This window comes from Aptenodytes patagonicus, chromosome 1 (assembly GCF_965638725.1).
Source record: "Aptenodytes patagonicus chromosome 1, bAptPat1.pri.cur, whole genome shotgun sequence".
Taxonomy (NCBI): Eukaryota; Metazoa; Chordata; class Aves; order Sphenisciformes; family Spheniscidae; genus Aptenodytes; species Aptenodytes patagonicus.
Window position 1 is genome coordinate 173,826,194 of NC_134949.1, and position 19,689 is coordinate 173,845,882.

Genomic DNA, 19,689 nt, shown 5'->3' on the forward strand with positions numbered 1-19,689 from the left:
ACTCAGTGGAGAGATACAATTACTTTAGGGCTGTCTGTATTAATAACTTAAACTGTACTGGAATGCAAAAAGTTTTTGGCATGCTTTTTTTCCATACATTGAGCAATCACTCGGGCAATTCTCATGGAGGTTCAGAACATCCCCAGGACATCACCTAAAAGCAGTCTAGAGAAGGCCACACAGCTTTGAAGGGAAAGAGATTTTAAGGGATGTTACAAGTGGCCACCACCTCCAGCAACTCCAGGGCCTGGGGATTCCTCCTGCCCAGCCACTGGAGCCCACGCCCCTGTTACCGTAAGTCGGCAGACAAAAAACTCTCTAAGACTCAATTTGGAGTTTTAGAAAGCAGGCATTCTTTATTGCGGTGCCGGGCGCACAGGGGATCGCTCCACCTAGTGTGCGCACCGGGCTGCTCAACTATGGGAGTTATGTACAATCAGAATATACATATTCATTAAATTTCTAAGAAATGATTAGCATATTCATGTTATTCCTTGGGATTCATTAACATATGCAAAAGTCTTTAACGCATGCGCTCTTATGTTCATTGGTGGTCTTCCAGGGTCCTCTGGTGGTCATCGATAGTCTTTCTCACTGTGTCCGCTAATTGAACTCAGTCTTTTCACCTAGTTGCAGTAGCTGATTTCAGCAGAACTTCCTTATCCATTCCACCCCTGTACACAGAGCTTCAAGGATTCCTTTTATCTATGGAATGTCCAGTCTGCAGAACATAGAATCATAGAATCATAGAATCATTGAGGTTGGAAAAGACCTCTAAGATCATCGAGTCCAACCGTCAACCCAACACCAACATGCCCACTAAACCATGTCCCTAAGTGCCTCATCTACACGTCTTTTAAATACCTCCAGGGATGGGGACTCCACCACTTCCCGGGGCAGCCTCTTCCAATGTTTCACCACTCTTTCAGTAAAGAAATTTTTCCTTACATCCAATCTAAACCTCCCCTGGTGCAACTTGAGGCCATTTCCTCTCGTCCTATCACTTGTTACTTCGGAGAAGAGACCGACACCCACCTCGCTACAACCTCCTTTCAGGGAGTTGTAGAGAGCGATGAGGTCTCCCCTCAGCCTCCTTTTCTCCAGGCTGAACAGTCCCAGTTCCCTCAGCCGCTCCTCATAAGACTTCTTCTCCAGACCCCTCACCAGCCTCGTTGCCCTTCTCTGGACACGCTCCAGCACCTCAGTGTTCTTCTTGTAGTGAGGGGCCCAAAACTGAACACAGTATTCGAGGTGCGGCCTTACCAGTGCCGAGTACAGGGGCACGATCACTTCCCTACTCCTGCTGGCCACACTCTTTCTGATACAGGCCAGGATGCCATTGGCCTTCTTGGCCGCCTGGGCACACTGCCGGCTCATGTTCAGCCGGCTGTCGACCAGCACCCCCAGGTCCCTTTCTGCTGGGCAGCTTTCCAGCCACTCTTCCCCAAGCCTGTAGCACTGCATGGGGTTGTTGTGGCCCAAGTGCAGGACCCGGCACTTGGCCTTGTTGAATCTCATACAGTTGGCCTGGGCCCATTGATCCAGCCTGTCCAGGTCCCTCTGCAGAGCCTTCCTACCCTCCAGCAGATCAACACTCCCGCCCAACTTGGTGTCATCTGCAAACTTACTGAGGGTGCACTCCATCCCCTCATCCAGATCATCGATAAAGATCTCGAACAAGACCGGCCCCAGTACTGAGCCCTGGGGAACACCGCTCGTGACCGGCCGCCAACTGGATGTAACTCCATTCACCACAACTCTCTGGGCCAGGCCGTCCAGCCAGTTTTTGACCCAGCGCAGAGTACACCTGTCTAAGCCGTCAGCCGCCAGCTTTTCTAAGAGAATGCTGTGGGAGACGGTGTCCAAGGCCTTGCTGAAGTCCAGGTAGACCACATCCACAGCCTTTCCCTCATCCACTAGGCGGGTCACCTGGTCATAGAAGGAGATCAGGTTGGTCAAGCAGGACCTGCCTTTCATGAACCCGTGCTGGCTAGGCCGGATCCCCTGGTTGTCCCACTCATGCCTTGTGAGCACCCTCAAGATGAACTGCTCCATCATCTTCCCTGGCACCGAGGTCAGGCTGACAGGCCTGTAGTTGCCCGGATCCTCCTTCCAGCCCTTCTTGTAGATGGGCGTCACATTGGCAAGCCTCCAGTCATCCGGAACCTCCCCTGTTAACCAGGACTGCTGATAAATGATGGAGAGCGGCTTGGTGAGCACTTCCGCCAGCTCCCTCAGCACTCTCGGGTGGATCCCATCCGGCCCCATAGACTTGTGAGCATCCAGGTGGCGTAGCAGGTCATTGACTGCTTCCTCCTGGATTACGGGGGGTTCATCCTGCTTGCCATCCCTGTCTTCCAGCTCGGGGGGCCGAGTACCCTGAGGATAACTGGTCTGCCTGTTAAAGACTGAGGCAAAGAAGGCATTGAGTACCTCAGCCTTTTCCTCATCCTCAGTCACAATGTTCCGCCTTGCATCCAATAAAGGATGGAGATTCTCCTTGGCTCTCTTCTTGTCATTAATATATTTGTAAAAACTTTTTTTGTTGTCTCTAACGGCAGCAGCCAGATTGTGTTCTAGCTGGGCTTTTGCCTTTCTCATTTCTTCTCTGCACGACCTAACAAGATCCCTGTACTCTTCTTGAGTCGCCTGCCCCTTCTTCCACAAGTGGTAAACTCTCCTTTTTTTCCTGAGTCCCAGAAAGAGCTCCCTGTTCAGCCAGGCCGGTCGTCTTCCCCGCCCGTTCTTCTTACGGCGTACAGGGACAGCCTGCTCCTGCGCCTTTAAGACTTCCTTCTTGAAGATCGTCCAGCCTTCCTGGACCCCTTTGCCCTTCAGGACCGTCTCCCACGGGACTCTCTCAACCAACGTCCTGAACAGGCCAAAGTCTGCCCTCCGGAAGTCCATGGTTGCGGTTTTGCTGCCCCCCCCTTACTTCACCAAGAAGCGAGAATTCTACCATTTCATGGTCGCTAAGCCCAAGACGGCCTCTGACCACCACATCTCCCACCAGGCCTTCTCTGTTTGTAAACAGCAGGTCGAGCGGGGCACCTCCCCTGGTAGGCTCACTTACCAGCTGTGTCAGGAAGTTGTCTTCCACACACTCCAGGAACCTCCTAGACTGCTTCCTCTCTGTCGTGTTTTATTTCCAGCAGACGTCCGGGAAGTTGAAGTCCCCCACGAGAACAAGGGCTAGCGATTGAGAAACTTCTGCCAGCCGCTTATAGAATGCTTCATCTGCCCCTTCATCCTGGTTGGGTGGCCTATAACAGACTCCCAGCAGGATATCTGCCTCGTTGGCCTTCCCCCTCATCCTTACCCATAGACACTCAACCGTACCATCATCACAATCGTTGAGCTCTAGACAATCAAAACACTCCCTAACATACAGGGCCACCCCACCGCCTCTCCTTCCTCGCCTGTCCCTTCTGAAGAGTCTATAGCCATCCATTGCAGCACTCCAGTCATGAGAGTCACCCCACCATGTTTCTGTGAGGGTGACTAAGTCATATCTCTCCCGCTGCACAATGGCTTCCAGCTCCTCCTGCTTGCCGCCCATGCTGCGTGCATTGGTGTATATGCACTTGAGCTGGGCTATCGATTTCGCCCCCGGCATCGGCACGCCACCCCTAGGCTCATCTCTAGCGAGCCTGGTTTTATCCCCTTCCCCCTTCAAACCTCGTTTAAAGCCCTCTCAATGAGCCCTGCCAATTCATGAGCCATGATCCTTTTTCCCTTGTGAGACAGCTGGACTCCGTCTGTCACCAGCAGGCCCAGTGCCATGTAAACCTCCCCATGATCAGAAAAAAACAAAATTCCTCCGATGGCACCAGCCCCTGAGCCACGCGTTGATCAGGTGTGTTTTCCTGCTCCTTTCAATATCCTTCCCTGCCACTGTAGGGATTGAGGAAAACACTACCTGTGCTCCCGATCCTTGAACCAGTCGCCCCAGTGCCCTGAAGTCCCTTTTGATCACTGCAGGACTTCTCTCTGCAACCTCATCACTGCCAGCCTGTATAACCAGCAGCGGGTAGTAATCAGAAGGCCGTACCAAACCAGGGAGCTTCCTAGTGATGTCTCTGACCCGGGCCCCAGGGAGGCAGCAGACTTCCCTGTGGGACGGGTCCGGTCGGCATATCGGGCCCTCTGTTCCCCTCAGAAGGGAATCGCCTATGACAATTACCCTCCTTTTTTTCTTAGCAGCGGCAGTCATAATGCGTGGGGCTGACTGCCTCACCCTAGGCGACCCCCCGGATGGACCTTCGTCTACATCCTCGTTTGCCTGGCCCTCAAGTTCCAGGGCCCCATATCTGTTGTGTAAAGGCAACCGGGAAGGTGGGGGAGGCCGGGCGGGGGTTCGCCTGGCACGCCGAGCAGGGACCCGTTTCCATTCCCCCCTGTCGCTTAGGTCCCCTCTTTCTACCTGGTGGCAAGAAGGCAGGGGATCCTCTGCTTCTCGTGGAGCCTCCATCTGCTGCCTCTGCCTCAGGGACGGTAGGGTGCGGCTCCACCAATCTATCTCCCTCTCACACTCCCGGATACTCCTCAACCTTTCCACCTCCTCCTTCAGCTCTGCCACCAGGCCAAGCAGATCATCCACCTGGTCACACCGCACACAGGTGGTGTCTCTGCTGCCCTCCGGTAGAGCTGACAGGCTCAGGCACTCCCTGCAGCCAGAGACCTGGACAGCTGTACGCTTGCGTGTGAGCTCCGTCTGGGTCGCCACATTCCTTCTGGCGACGGCTTTCGGCCGAGTGGAAACCATAGCCGGTCCTCTTCTGGGAAGGCGATGACTACTAATTGAGTTGGCCTCTAGAGCCAGGAGGGGGGCTGCGCCTTGCCCGCTCGCCTTCCCTGCACGCCCTGCCTGCGCGAACTGCCGCGCAAACTGCCGCGCCACGCCCTTCTGACGCGCCACATCCTGTTTGCCCGCCCTGTTCGCCGTGCTCCGGGTCGCTCGTGCTCCCTGGGGGCTGCTCTTCTAAGTGAGGGGGTTTGGCCGCCGCCCCTCTTGTCCCCGCCCACGCTGAGTCAGAGCTGCCGCTTGTCAGGAACGCCCTCCTCCGGCTCGGGGAATGGGGGGGCTGGGGCTCCCTCTCGCTCCCTGCGCTTTTGCTTTTCACGGGTTTGGCCGCGGTTTTGCCGCTTCAGGAAGGGTCCCCCGTCGTGATCCTCCGCTCCGGAGTGTGTTTCTGAACACATGTAATTTATTATTAATTTACTAGCCTACGAGTGCTATTCATATGAGATGTGTATTTATATACCTCATACAAATAATAATTCAGATTGCTTACACACTAAAGATAATTATTTCTCTCCATTGATTATGAGGAGCCTACAGACTATCTAATTCAGAATTGTACTTCTACAGTATAGAAATCTAAATTTAACCAAGAGTTATCATAACCTGAAGTTATGTTTATGCCAGTAAAATCTGCCCAACAGCACTCATGAGCACTGAGGCTACCTGTCACTAGCTGGTCCATATCTGTTCTTACGTACTGCTTTAGTCTCCAAGGCAAGACTGACTATGAACTGCTTTAGTCTCCAAGGCAAGACTGACTATGAACTGCCTGTGATGTGTGGTCCCAGGAGTGCTCCAGTCCCTGGAATCACCTTGGAATTGCACCGGGGAGAGGCAATTGCAAGAAAAACCATCAGTAACAGTAAAGACAGCCATACTCCAGCACTAGGGAAAGGCCCCTGACACTTTAGTTTGCCAGTACAGACACAGCTTGGGACATCATACGATAATGAAGACTGAGTCAATTCTTTCTCTCCTTCTTTCCTTTATAGAATAATAATAATAATTAAAAAAAACCTGTTATATCTCTAAATTTACCAATTCTATTCATATTACAGACTTCCTTGGAAGGCATTTTTTCTGCACTACATTCTGAAGATGCATATATCAAAGGCTAATTCTTAGGACATATCTTATTAGATTTATAATGTCAGCATTCTGCAGGCTTTGCATAGAATTAAAATATGATAAAAGAGAGAGTGAAACTGGGAATGGAATACTTACATCAACACTTTGCTATACTAATGCTATTTTTAGGGGAACCTCATTCAAGGTGTCACAGTATTACTGTCTTCAATTTTTCTTCTATGTAGCTGCCAATGAAAGCCTTATTGTATTATCAATTTGAAACATCAGATTCTAATGTATAACCTACTGCCTATGTTCATATTCTGAAAATGTTTCTGTATAATCTAAAATAGGATATTAAAAGCAAATTTATTTTAAAAAGTTTATTCTGCTTACAGAATGCCAGTTTTCCCTCTTCTTTTGTAAAGAATGAAATTCTGACAACCGTGAATAGTTGGAATAGTTTCTACTAAAGGTCAGGTTTTGGAAGTTATCCTCTTTAAGTACTTCCATGGATGTCCCTGGGGTTATTTGCAGAATAGACACCAGTCTAAGTTAACAAGGAAAAGGAATCTAGCCTAAGTATGTGTTTAGTCATTTTTACAATACCTTCCACACCTTACCTAAATAGACAAATTGGAAAAATTACTTAAAATATATTAAAATATGCAAGTCTAAAATAATTTCTCATTAGACACAGCTGATAGTCTGTAATCAGACTGAGTCCACCAACACACAACAAACTAGGTATTGTACTCATCTACTCAGAATGCGTTTGTCATCTTTTAACTCTTCACCACAGAATCAGCCATCTTGTATGATATATTTCATTCTTGTAATTTCAAAAATAAATTATTGATAATGTAATGCAGAGCAAGATTTTTGCTACATCCTATTGAACTCATTTTATGAGAACAGACCACAAAAGTTACATTTACTGAGCTGATATGTTTTACTGTGTCTTTCAGTTTTGCTGCTGAGCTTGCACAGTGCTGTGAGTAAGGATTTGTTTGTCATTATCATCACCTGTAAATAAATGACACCTTAAATCCTATCTGAGCTGTAATTTCTTTGATGGATATAAATGCTCCGTGGTAGAGTAGAACAAAGTATGATCCTAAGTATGTTACAGTTTCTTGTCCAGTGATTTATAACAGCCATACCAAATGAAGTTTATACCCTATAAATTCCAACATATGTTTATCTTCCCAAACTCATTTAGCTTCTATGGCATGCCAAAATAATCTATCTCTTCTACTGTGTTACATTAAAATTGGAATTTATTGTTCATTTCTTCTTTTCTCTTTTGCAGACAATGCAGTAAGCTCCAAAGATCAAGCGCAGAATAATATAAGGATGATACGGTTATAGCTTTCAAATCCAAGAAGCTCAGCAAAAATATTGATGTATCTAAGATAATAATGGAAAATAGTAATTAAGAGTATTGCCGTTCTTGACAATTTAGTAATCAAAGCTTACAAAATGACTGATTCAAATTCAGCTGTTGTTCCTTAACATTAACTCCGTACTGCTAAGATCACATTGTATCGAGGACAGAAAAAGTAGAAATGTCAGCCATAATTTGGCTGTAATATATTACAGAATGTGCTATTCTCTTCTGTATACATAGTAAACTAAATCTAGCATAAAGATCATGATTCACTGGTAAAGGACATTTACTTGTACTTTTAGCTGAGGTTGCTTTGGCCATGGTATTCTGAAAGATTTAACTATCTTTTGTAACCATGGCTCCTATTAATAGCCCATACACAGCTGAATCCAGGATTAGGTATGGTGGACAGTGGTGTCTCCACATTCTGAGGCATTTTTCATAAGTTGATACATTCAATTTTACAAATTAGTAATTTTTGCAAAGTAATAAATTCTGTACTCAAAAAACTTGTTTATTTAAAAAACCAGACAACTAGTAATCTCTTAAATTTACATGAATACTCTCCAGTCTCATAGGTACAAAAGAATGATGATAGCTGATCAGTAAAAAATTCATCTGACATTGTCTAATAGTGGGATGCTGTGGTGGGTTGACTCTGGTCAGCAGCTAAGCACCCGCCCAGGCACTCATTCACTCTCACTCAGAAGGATGGGGGAAAGACTCAAACAAGCAAAAGCTGAAAACTCATGGGTCAAGATAACGACAGTTTAATAGATGAAGTAAAGCTGCACGTGCAAGCAAAGCAAAATTAGGAATTTATTCACTACTTCCTATGGCAGGTAGATGTTTAGTCATGTCCTGGAAAGCAGGGCCTCAGTATGTGTAACTGTTACCCAAGAAGGTAAACACCATAACCACAAACATCCCAACTTCCTACTCCTTTCCCTGAGGTTTTATTGCTGAGCACAACATCATATGGTATGGAATACCCCTTTGGTCAATTCAAGTTAGCTGTCCTGGCCATGTTCCCTCCCAGCTTCTTGTGCACTCCCAGCCTACTCGCTGGACAGACTGAGTAGGAAAAAGAAAACCTCGATCCTGTGCAAGCACGGTCCAGTAATAGCCAAAACATTGGTGTGTTATCAACACTGTTTTAATCATGAATCCAAAATACAGTACCATATAGGCTCCTATAAAGAAAGTTAACTCCATCTCAGCCAGACCCAGTACAGATGACAATGGAAATGAATGAGAAAATTATGAAAAATAAAAGAAATATAGGTAATGATACTTCAACAGAATATCTTCCTAACTTCTAGCTAACAGCTGTTCAGAAACCTTTTGTTTAGTTTCTCCTTGCACAGAAGTCTGCTCTCAGTCACCCTTGTCATTCTTTTTTTTTAGTTTTTCTACTTCTATTATCTCTTTTCTGTGTTGGAAGTACTGTGCACTGTATTCCAAGATTTGTTATCTCTACAGAAGGTTAACAATCTATATATGAATAAAATGACGTATGAGATAACTAAAGACTGTGTTATAGTCCAAGCATCCAGGCAAATTTAAAGGTGAATGTGAAATATTAGCTTTGATCATTTGTGAACATCTAATACAGGAAATCATAACATCTAAATGCAAATCTCTTCCTTACAAAAAAGAACAGCTAAAAGACAAATGAATTGCTTTTTTTTCCTTGGCATTTGATCAAAATAATTAAGAACTGCATAGTTCTGTTACTTTGTCTTAATATTTAAATCTATTTAAACTCCCCTGTATTTTTAGGTGTTTTCTGTGCTATCAGCTATGTGGACTTAACTGTAGCTTTTTGCTACAGTGTGGGAGCAGAAATGTTATTCTTGCATTCCCTGTTAAAGCAGCTGGAGTCATAGGTTGTGCATATTTCTGAGTTCCAATTGCGCTTACTCCCTTAAATTGGTCCATAGGTGCTTCAGTTGCTATTTCTTCTGTTCAGCATGGAATATAAAATACTCCATATCAGTCTGACTTCTCAAGAAAAGGGAAACCTCATATCAAAGTCTTTGCTCAAACAAGGTGAAGGATATTGGTTTTAGCTAGAAGCAGAGCTGATTTGAAGATATTTTTACAGTGAATCATAGAAACATAGAAAGAATCATAGAACGGTTTGGGTTGGAAGGGATCTTTAAATATCATCTAGTCCAACCTCCCTGCCATGGGCAGGGACATTTTCCACTAGATCAAACTGCTCAAACCCCCATTCAACCTGACCTTGAGCACTTCCAGTGATGGGGCATCCACAACTTCTCTGGGCAACCTGTTCCAGTGTCTCACCACCATCATCGTAAAAAATATCTTCCTTATGTCCAATCTAAATCTATCCTATATCACTTTAAAACCATTACCCTGTCTCCTATCACTACAGGCCCTGGTAAGAAGTCTCTCTCTACATTCCTTATAAGTCCCCTTCAAGTATTGAAAAGCCACAATGAGGTTTCCCCAGGGCCTTCTCTTCTCCAGGCTGAGCAACCCCAACTCTCTCAGCCTTTCTTCATAGGAGAGCTGTTCCATCCCCCTGATCATTTTTGTGGCCCTCCTCTGGACTCACTCCAACAGGTCCATGTCTTTCTTGTACTGGGGATCCCAGAACTGGATGCAGTACTCATCATATTTCATTTCATATACACTTGGGTACTAAATGAACTTTAATTCTTTCATTACAAATGGATATAATAGAAAAGGGTTTAATGAAGAGACATTTGTGGTAAGGAACAGATACAAAGTAGAAGCAGCCCACCACAATTCTCTGGATTGAATTTGTTACAGCTCCTGCAAGTAGCCACAAAACCAAAGTTAACTCTATTCATGTAAATACCTAAGTTATCATACTGTAATTTAGTTTTAATCTAAACAAAAATATAGATTCCCACTTAAATACTAAAGCTAAGCTCTCCAAATTTTTATTTTTTATCCCAATTTTATAACTTGGTCTCATTTATGTTGCAAAAAGCAATTTCAGTTATTAAATTCCATTGACATCAAATTGTCTGTGCTTCCTTCTTTTTTGACAGAAGGTACAGTTATGGGTGTTATAGCACTAAGAGCCCTTTGAGATATTGACTATAATGTACTTAAACCCCAAGATCAGAAAAGCATATAAAATCACATAATATAAACTTGAACAGTCCACTACACCTTTTTTTTCACTTTCATGATTATTTAAAAACATTTTACTTATGATTAAAAGATTAGCCAATTGCATTCTTAAAAATGAAATAGGAACATGGATTTACTTAACAATATATTCTTAGAACTTGTCTGTCTGAATAAACCTACATAAGACAGGTGAAGCCAGACAATATTTAGTTTCCTCTGCCATGGACTGAAAAGGCTTAAGGAAAATTAAAGCTCTTCTGAGCATGCTTTCCCTGCAAGGACATCTTTTTTTATTGCTTTTTAAACCTCACAAATTTTGCTTTCAATCTAGCATATTAATCAGGCTTTAGAAAATGATTTTAAATCATAGAATCATAGAACCATAGAACCATAGAACAGTTTGGGTTGGAAGGGACCTCTAAAGGTCATCTAGTCCAATCCCCCTGCCGTGGGCAGGGACATCTTCAACTAGATCAGGTTGCTCAGAGCCCCGTCCAACCTGACCTGGAATGTTTCCAGGGATGGGGCATCCACCACCTCTCTGGGAAACCTGTGCCAGTGCTCCGCCACTCTTAGCGTAAAAAATTTCTTCCTTATCTCTAGTCTAAATCTACCCCCCTTTAGTTTAAAGCCATTCCCCCTTGTCCTGTCGCAACAGGCCCTGCTAAAACGTTTGTCACCATCTTTCTTATAAGCCCCCTTTAAGTACTGAAAGGCTGCAATAAGGTCTTCCCAAAGCCTTGTCTTCTCTAGGCTGAACAACCCCAACTCTCTCAGCCTTTCTTCAGAGGAGAGGTGTTCCAGCCCCCTGATCATTTTTGTGACCCTCCTCCAGACAGGCTCCAACAGGTTCGTGTCTTTCTTATGCTGAGGGCTCCAGAGCTCAACACAGTGCTCCATGTGGGGTCTCACCAGAGCAGAGGAGAGGGGCAGAATCCCCTCCCTCAACCTGCTGGCCACGCTTCTTTTGATGCAGCCCAGGATAAGATTGGTCTTCTGGGCTGCGAGCGCACATTGCTGGCTCATGTCCATTTTGCTATTGTAGGTCTAGATTTAGTATTGCATACCTCTGCACCCTGGGCTCAGACTTCTGAGAAGAATGCTAAATTCTGAGAAAATTGTATGAGAAAGTACATCAAATATAGCTGTGTGTCCTGGTTTCAGCAGGGATAGAGTTAATTTCCTTCCTAGTAGCTGGTACAGTGCTGTGTTTTGGATTTAGGGTGAGAATAATGTTGATAACACACCGATGTTTTAGTTGTTGCTAGGTAATGCTTACACTAGCCAAGGACTTTCCAGCTTCCCATGCTCTGCCGACTGAGCAGGCTGGAGGTGCACAAGCAGCTGGGAGGGGGCACAGCCAGGACAGCTGACCCAAACTGGCCAAAGGGACGTTCCATACCATGTGACGTCATGCTCAGTATATAAAGCTGGGGGAAACAGGAGGAAGGGGAGGACGTTTGGAGTGATGGCATTTGTCTTCCCAAGTAACTGTTATGCGTGATGGAGCCCTGCTTTCCTGGAGATGGCTGAACACCTGCCCGCCGATGGGAAGTAGTGAATGAATTCCTTGTTTTGCTTTGCTTGCGTGCACGGCTTTTGCTTTCCCTATTAAACTGTCTTTATCTCAACCCACGAGTTTTCTCACTTTTACCCTTCTGATTCTCTCCCCCATCCCACTGGGGGGGAGTGAGCGACGGCTGCGTGGTGCTCAGTTGCCGACTGAGGTTAAACCACGACACTGTGCAAGAGAGAATTACAAAACGAAAATTACAGACAGAAGTAGGATTGTTGAGCTGTGCATGTTTGGTAAGTAAAGGATTCAAGAGCAAAAATACTGACATGAAAAGGTATAAAACCATCTAAAAAAAGGAACAAAACAGGGAATCGGCAGCTCGGCAACATTGAGCATCAGGTCATTTCAAATAACAACAGAGTGCAACCTTTTCTCACTTTACTGGTAAATGTCTGGTCAACTCCTAAGGTGTCTTGTTGGAGGTGATGACAATATTAAAGCCGAGTTTAAAAGGTCATTAGTCTTGCTGTCTATTACATAGGTGTATCCAGTAGATACTGCCTTTTATTTTTGTTTAACCTACTTAAACATGGTAAAAGTTGATCAAGCTTGGTGCCCCAGAGAGGCACCAAGGCATCACTCTGTCAAAAGGGATTTTGAACCTCATATTAAATATCCATTAATTAACTTCTGTTAGAAGTGTTTTATTTAGCATAAAATAATTAGTAACTGGGTATGAAATATCTTGCGTTCTTACCAGCTTCCCAAAAGAACATGTGATTTTTTGACCAGTCCATGGAATGCAGAAGCAATTTGGCATAAACCTTTTTCCTCCCCCCTCCCCGACTCCTCTGCCAAAACAAAGGGGAAAAAAAAATCATTGAAAATGCCAAAGACGTTGTGGGGAGAGAAACACAATGATGCCTGTGGTTCAAGCTGACTGCTACAGGCCAGCAACAGCATGGAAGCCAGAAAGTCACATTAGTGATGTGTTAGGTTGAAGTTAACATGTTCTGCAGGGAAACATATAATCACAAACATCTGCAGGATTAAATATATAAATATTGTGAAAACTCTCATCAGAATTAGATATATAAATGGTTCCTTCATTGCTTCCGTTGGCTGAGTATGACTAAGTGATCTATCTGTGTAAGTCAGAAAGATTCTGAAAGATGGAGATAATTCAGATGAGTGATGGCTTACTTTATATGACAAGTTAAATGCAAGTAGTGGACCTCATAAACTGGCAGATGATTTGTCCAGAAACAAAGGAGAAGCAAATCATGTCAATTTTATTCAGCATGGTATGTTGTTAAACCACCATCTTTTTTTTGAATTCCCTTCAAATTTGCTATATTGTTTGTATTTTAGTTATCATGCAGAGAAGTGAAAAGTAATTCAAACTGTAACAGGAATCATAACAGAAATCTTAACTCAGAAGCCTCAGCTGTGTCTGTTCCTGAAGTTAGGTGAGATAAATATAACACATCTTTGACATACATTGAAGATTACATACAAAAATGCACGAGGTCATTCCTTTTATTTCTGATTTTGAAACTTTAATGTAATCATTGCACGTTTACTGGGTTTTTTTAAATGAAGAAGTAAGGGTGATTCTTTAATTTATAATTTTGCACTAATCTCAATTTAAAATACATGCCAGAACTTAAAACAGTCTTTTGATATGTCTAAAGCTTCTACATCCCTGTCCAAACATCTTAATCTGCTATTGAATTTTTTTTTTAAAAGCAAAAAGAAAAACAGCAATTTGGTTTGATCCTATTACTTGTCAGATGAGATTAGATCACATGCAGACTCTGAACATCATTAAAGTCAGAATGACCTTGGAATTATCGTATCAAAATTCTTAGGATCAAACCAGCTTAACCTTAATGGTAGTTGTTATATCCAGAAAAAAATGCAATTCAATCACCACATCTAATTTGTTACAAAGGGTACTGCACTACATCAAAGCAGATAATAAAACTGCTGTGCTGAGTGTGCACCATAGGAAAAGAAACTTATTATTTTTAAAACAATTAAATACATTTTCCACTATTAGTGTACTATCCAAAGTCAGCACAAATAGTCACAATTTAAATATGTACTTTTAAAGGTAGACTTTTTTGTTACACTTTTGAAGTATCTTGGGCTCTTGTTATTCTCAAATACTATTGTTATGGTGATAGTGACAGAAAAAAAAGGACAATTATGATGCCAAGAGAAAATTTACAGTGTAAATACTGTGTATTAATAGTGTTAGTAGAAGGTAACATGTCTCATAATAAGCTAAACAGAAATACATCTGAAAACTGGGTATTTGTTTCCAGGAAATTTTTGTTATTGTTGCTTTGGTTTGTTTTATACGTGGATTTGAACAGGGAGAAGTGGAAAATATCACAGAAGTCATTCAATTTATCTTTGTTTTAGGAAGAAATGACTATATTTCATGTGTTCATCACCAGATAGTAGTAATCAGCTTTCAGATAATATTTGTAATTATATCTAATCACCAGGTCATTCATTAAAATAAAATACTGCTTGTGTTGAATCCAATTGTTTATTTTAGGTGAAGGTTTGGAACTGCTGAGGAGAAAGGACAAATTGTCCTTCATGTGATAAAAGCTTTCTAAATCACAAGACATTAGGTGAAAAAAGAGAAGAGGTGGGTTTAAAACACATGACTCGATTCAGTTGTCTAAACAGAGGTGTCTCAATCAGCTTGAGTTTTCCTAGTATAAACCCAACTGGTTTCAACCTGCTACTTCAGGAAGACCCTGGTATTACATAGATATTCTGCCATGTATTTCAGACTCATGCAAATGTTTAAACATTCTAGCATATTTCAATAGCATTGCTTACCCAAATTTAGACTGAGTCCCAGGTGTCTGTCACAAAAGACCCAGTCAATACTTCCAATAGTCTCCTATACAATCCAACATAGAGAATATACCAAAGGTAGGATTCAGATCCTACTACAGGTTTTATACTATTTGAGATAACCTAAAGTATCCCACAGATCTTTACCTGCAAGTTTCCAAAAGGGTAGTTCCTAGGTCATGTTTGCCACCTCCACATTCTGAAAAGCACTAGGGTGCATTAAATTGGATGGATGCCAGTGTTTGGTCAACAACATTCCTCCCTATATTTTTGAGGTGTAACTTGGAGTAAATCAGTCCATTCTGATATATATATTATTTTTTAAGGGGGCCTTTACAGAGTACAGTACATCATACCTATTTGATATACCCGCATTTGGAGGAGAAAATTGTTTTTCCAGACATGTCAGTTTATTTCTGTTTCTGTCTCCCTATAAAGGAAGATTAAGCTATGTATCTCAGAGAAGTCTAATGAATCCAAAATAGTGATCAAAGAAAACTGTTCAGCTTCTGCAATTTTTAAGAGTTCTTAGAATTTGCCATTTAAGTTCTATAGCCCTGGATTTTTAGCTTCTGAGAGACTCTGTCTCAACATGTCTATGCATGCTGGTGACTAGCTAAAATCTGAACTACGGTGTTCAGATATGTTGTTCCTCTATACATTAGTCATCAGAAGCTCGTCCCAGTGGACATTTTTAGAGCACACCTTATGGACTAGACTCCACAAATGTGAACTGACAGTTAACTGTCTTCTAAATGTAGCCAGCAGAATCTCATATATATTAACCCTATTCTGTCGATGACTTGCTCAGGGTTTGGGAATCTGAGGGCATTCTTCTTGGGTGTGCTGGTTTTGGCTGGGGTAGAGTAAATTTTCTTCACAGTAGCGAGTATGGGGCTATGTTTCAGATTTGTGCTGAAAACAGAGTTGATAATACAGGGGTGTTTTACTTATTGCTGAGCAGCGCTTACACAGAGTCAAGACCTTTTCTGCTTCTCACTTTGCCCTGCTAGCGAGTAGGCTGGAGGCGCACAAGAAGCTGGGAGGGGACACGGCTGGGACAGCTGACCCAAACTGACCAAAGGGATTTTCCATACCATATGATGTCACGCTCAGTATATAAAGCTGGGGGAAGAAGGAGGAAGGGGAGGACGTTTGGAGTTATGGCATTTGTCTTCCCAAGTAACCATTACGCGTAATGGAGCCCTGCTTTCCTGGAGATGGCTGAACACCTGCCTGCCCATGGGAAGCAGTGAATGAATTCCTGGTTTTGCTTTGCTTGCGTGCACAGCTTTTGCTTTACCCATTAAACTGTCTTTATCTCAACCCACGAGTTTTCTCACTTTTACTCTTCTGATTCTCTCCCTCATCCCAGCAGGGGGTAGGAGTGAGCAGCTGTGTGGTGTTTAGTTGCCGGCTGGGGTTAAACCATGACAATGGGATACCATGACCTTTTCATGTTGAGGGATTACAAACCTACATAGCCTTTTTAATCAAGGAATGTTTGAGCTACTAAACCAATGTGGAGGTCATTCTCCTTCTGCATAAGTTATGTTTCAATACCAAAACAATATTTCAAGGATTTTTTTGCCTGAGAGAAGGAAAGCAAAAGGTTGACTGTAGCCAGATGGTTATAACACTCACGTAGCAGTAAGAAGTCTTCTTCACATGAATCTTTTAAAATTACTTATTTTTTACAAATGGAAGATTTTCAAGGGAAAAGGAGAGAACAGATTTCCCTCTTTCCTGTGCTTTCAAATGATTTATAGCCTAGGGTTGGAGTGTAGTTGTTCTCAAATTCTATTTTTAATAATATAAAAAAAGACAGTGCTAGAAAGTATATAAGGAAACTGAATAGTACACTCCTTGTGAGAAGATATATTTGTAGATGACCCCTGTATCTGTTTGCCTAACTTATTCTTGACAATCTTTGAAGAGTGAGATTTTACAAGCTCCCTAGGTACTCTGTTGTCATGCTTAAGTCCTCATTCAGAAAATCTTTGTTTTGCTTTATCTTTCTTTAATATCTAACTTTAATCTCGGTAAAAGTAAAATAACTTCTTGTCTCATCTCAGTGCACAAGAAGAACATTTTATAACTTTTTCCTTTTAGCAATTTATTTTTAAAAAAATGCCATTTTTCACATCATTATTTCCTGCTTTTTTTGCTACTTTCCTCCTTTAATATCTCCTGCCCAACAAGATAAATTCCATCAGTGATTCATCATGAATGTGGCTTTCTAAACTTCTGATGATTTTTTTGTTTCTCCTTAGGACTCAACAGTTTACTAGGATCTCTTTACAATGTAATGCTGAAATTACATATAATATTGCAACTAAGTATATTTCAATATCATGTAAATATTTCACTATTAAACTTTATATTTGATATGCTTATTCATGTTAAAATAAGATTATTTGTTTTATTTTGCATTGACGTCACATTCTTGACTCTTTCAATCTGAGGTCTACAAGCATCCAGAAATGTACAGCCTTTTGGCCACAATGTTTTCTGTAATTTATGCATTTTCTTATAATATTGTTTGCCTTCATTGATTTCATTTTTGTCACTTTCTTGAGTTATGATCTTATCCCTGAAAAGTACTTTTGATTTCTTCCAATTTTTTGTCATAATTTGTCATAATTTGTCATCACTGAATCTTCTCTCATTCTTTTATGAGAAGTATTTAGTGAAAGTATTTTAGAGAACTAGGCCTTGTTCCCATTGTGTAAATCTAATTCCCTAATTTAAATATAAACAAATATAAAGCCATGTGCTTCCATAAGTTCCTTTTCTGAGCGGACAAGCTGAAGGTAGAGACAAGAGAGTCTAAATATATTATTGTTAGCAGAGATTATACTCACACAGAGAGAAGAGTTCTTTGAACAACTCAGTAAACGAGAATGGGATAGCCTAACAAGTTGTAACTTGTAAAAAATTAAAATATATTATCGTACCTGATCACATTACACACACTAGACAGTGGTACTGGTGATAAATACTTACCAGCAGGACTCCAAACAAGATTTATCTCTCCGTAGAAGAAATAACACAGTCAGAGTCTATGAGTAGTTCTTTGAGTCATTCAATCCATTTCAAAGTCATTCGTGCAAACTTTTTAAAATTATCTGTTAATTCCTTGAATTCGCATCTCAGGTTTCAACCTATACAGATATTTAGTTACTAAAAATAAAATGGAGGCTGAAAAATTAATTATATTTAATGAATATCAGAAAAATTTTGTTCTCTGTCTGTTCTTCCTGTTCATCTTCTTTTAATCTATTCATTTACCTTTCACCTCTATAAACATATTACTAATCACCTTGAAAATGTAGAAATTTTATAATGTTACAGCTTAATCACAGGAATAATGCTAATATAGTGTTTGCATGAGAAAAATATGAAGGCAGCAAAAACCATAGAATAGTTTGGGTTGGAAGGGACCTCTAAAGGTCATCTAGTCCAACCCCCCCCTGCCGTGGGCAGGGACATCTTCAACTACATCAGGTTGCTCAGAGCCCCGTCCAACCTCACCTTGAAGGTTTCCAGAGATGGGGCATCCACCACCTCTCTGGGAAACCTGTGCCAGTGCTCCGCCACCCTCGATTGTAAAAAATCTTTTCCTTATATCTAGTCTCAATCTACCCTCTTTTAGTTTAAAGCCATTCCCCCTTGTCCTGTTGCAACAAGCCCTCCTAAAAAGTTTGTCCCCATCTTTCTTACAAGCCCCCTTTAAGTATTGAAAGGCTGCACTAAGGTCTCCTCGACACCTTCTCCTCTGCAGGCTGAACAACCCCAACTCTCTCAATCTTTCTTCACAGGAGAGGTGTTCCATCCCTCTGATCATTTTTGTGGCCCTCCTCTGGACCTGCTCCAACAGGTCCATGTCTTTCTTGTGCTGACAGCTGGACACAGTACTCCAGGTGGGGTCTCACTAGAGAGGAGTAGAAGGGCAGAACCACCTCCCTCGACTTGCTGGCCACGCTTCTTTTGATGTAGTCCAGGATACGGTTGGCCTTCTAGTGTTGTTGTGTTTTTTTAAAGACTTCTAAAAAGGCATAATTGGTTTTTTTAGCAATAAAAAGAAGAAACCTGATACTGATTTAACTTGTTATGTCAAATATTGGAAATCAGTTCATTGAAGTTTATGAAATTAAGTTGAATTAAGTCTCACAATAATTAAAATGAGGGTTTTTAATTACATTTTGCTGTGATTTCATAAGAACTCAAAATGAAACTTGATTCTAATCAAGTTAGATCCTAATCTAATGTAACAATTTTTTAGGAAGTTTTCAGGATGAAAATGTGTTTATAGTTTATCTTCCTTTTGGCAGCTTTATGGGAGGGGGAGAAACCTTATTGTTACTCATAAGAAAGAAACTATTCTAGATGGTGAACTCTTTACTTTCTTTGTAATTAACATACTATTTTTGCTAATCAATGTGATCAAATATGTAAGCCCCTGACTGAAATTAAGACCTGAATACAACAAATTCTATCAATGGATTATTTTAAGTACTGTTTCATGTAGATATTTTGTGAGTGGCTGCATATAATAGTTCAGAAATAAATATTCTGATATTATTTACTCCAAAATGTTATAAAATATGCATTTATTGCATCCCATAACTAAATAGTATCTTACTCTCTGTTGTTTTGTTTCTCCTTCCTTAAGTTTCACAAAGTGATTTGAAAACTGCCAAAAGCATAACGATAATGCAAGGCACCCACTTTATGCAGCCATGGGTAAATGACTCAGGAGATGGTAAGTGGTCAGGAGATAGTAAGTATCATACAGGATATTCCTGCACATGTGTAGTCATTTATTATCCAAAGACCCCGTTAATAAACACTTGCCTGACAAAATAATATGACAAGACATTATAGTGCTTCACAACC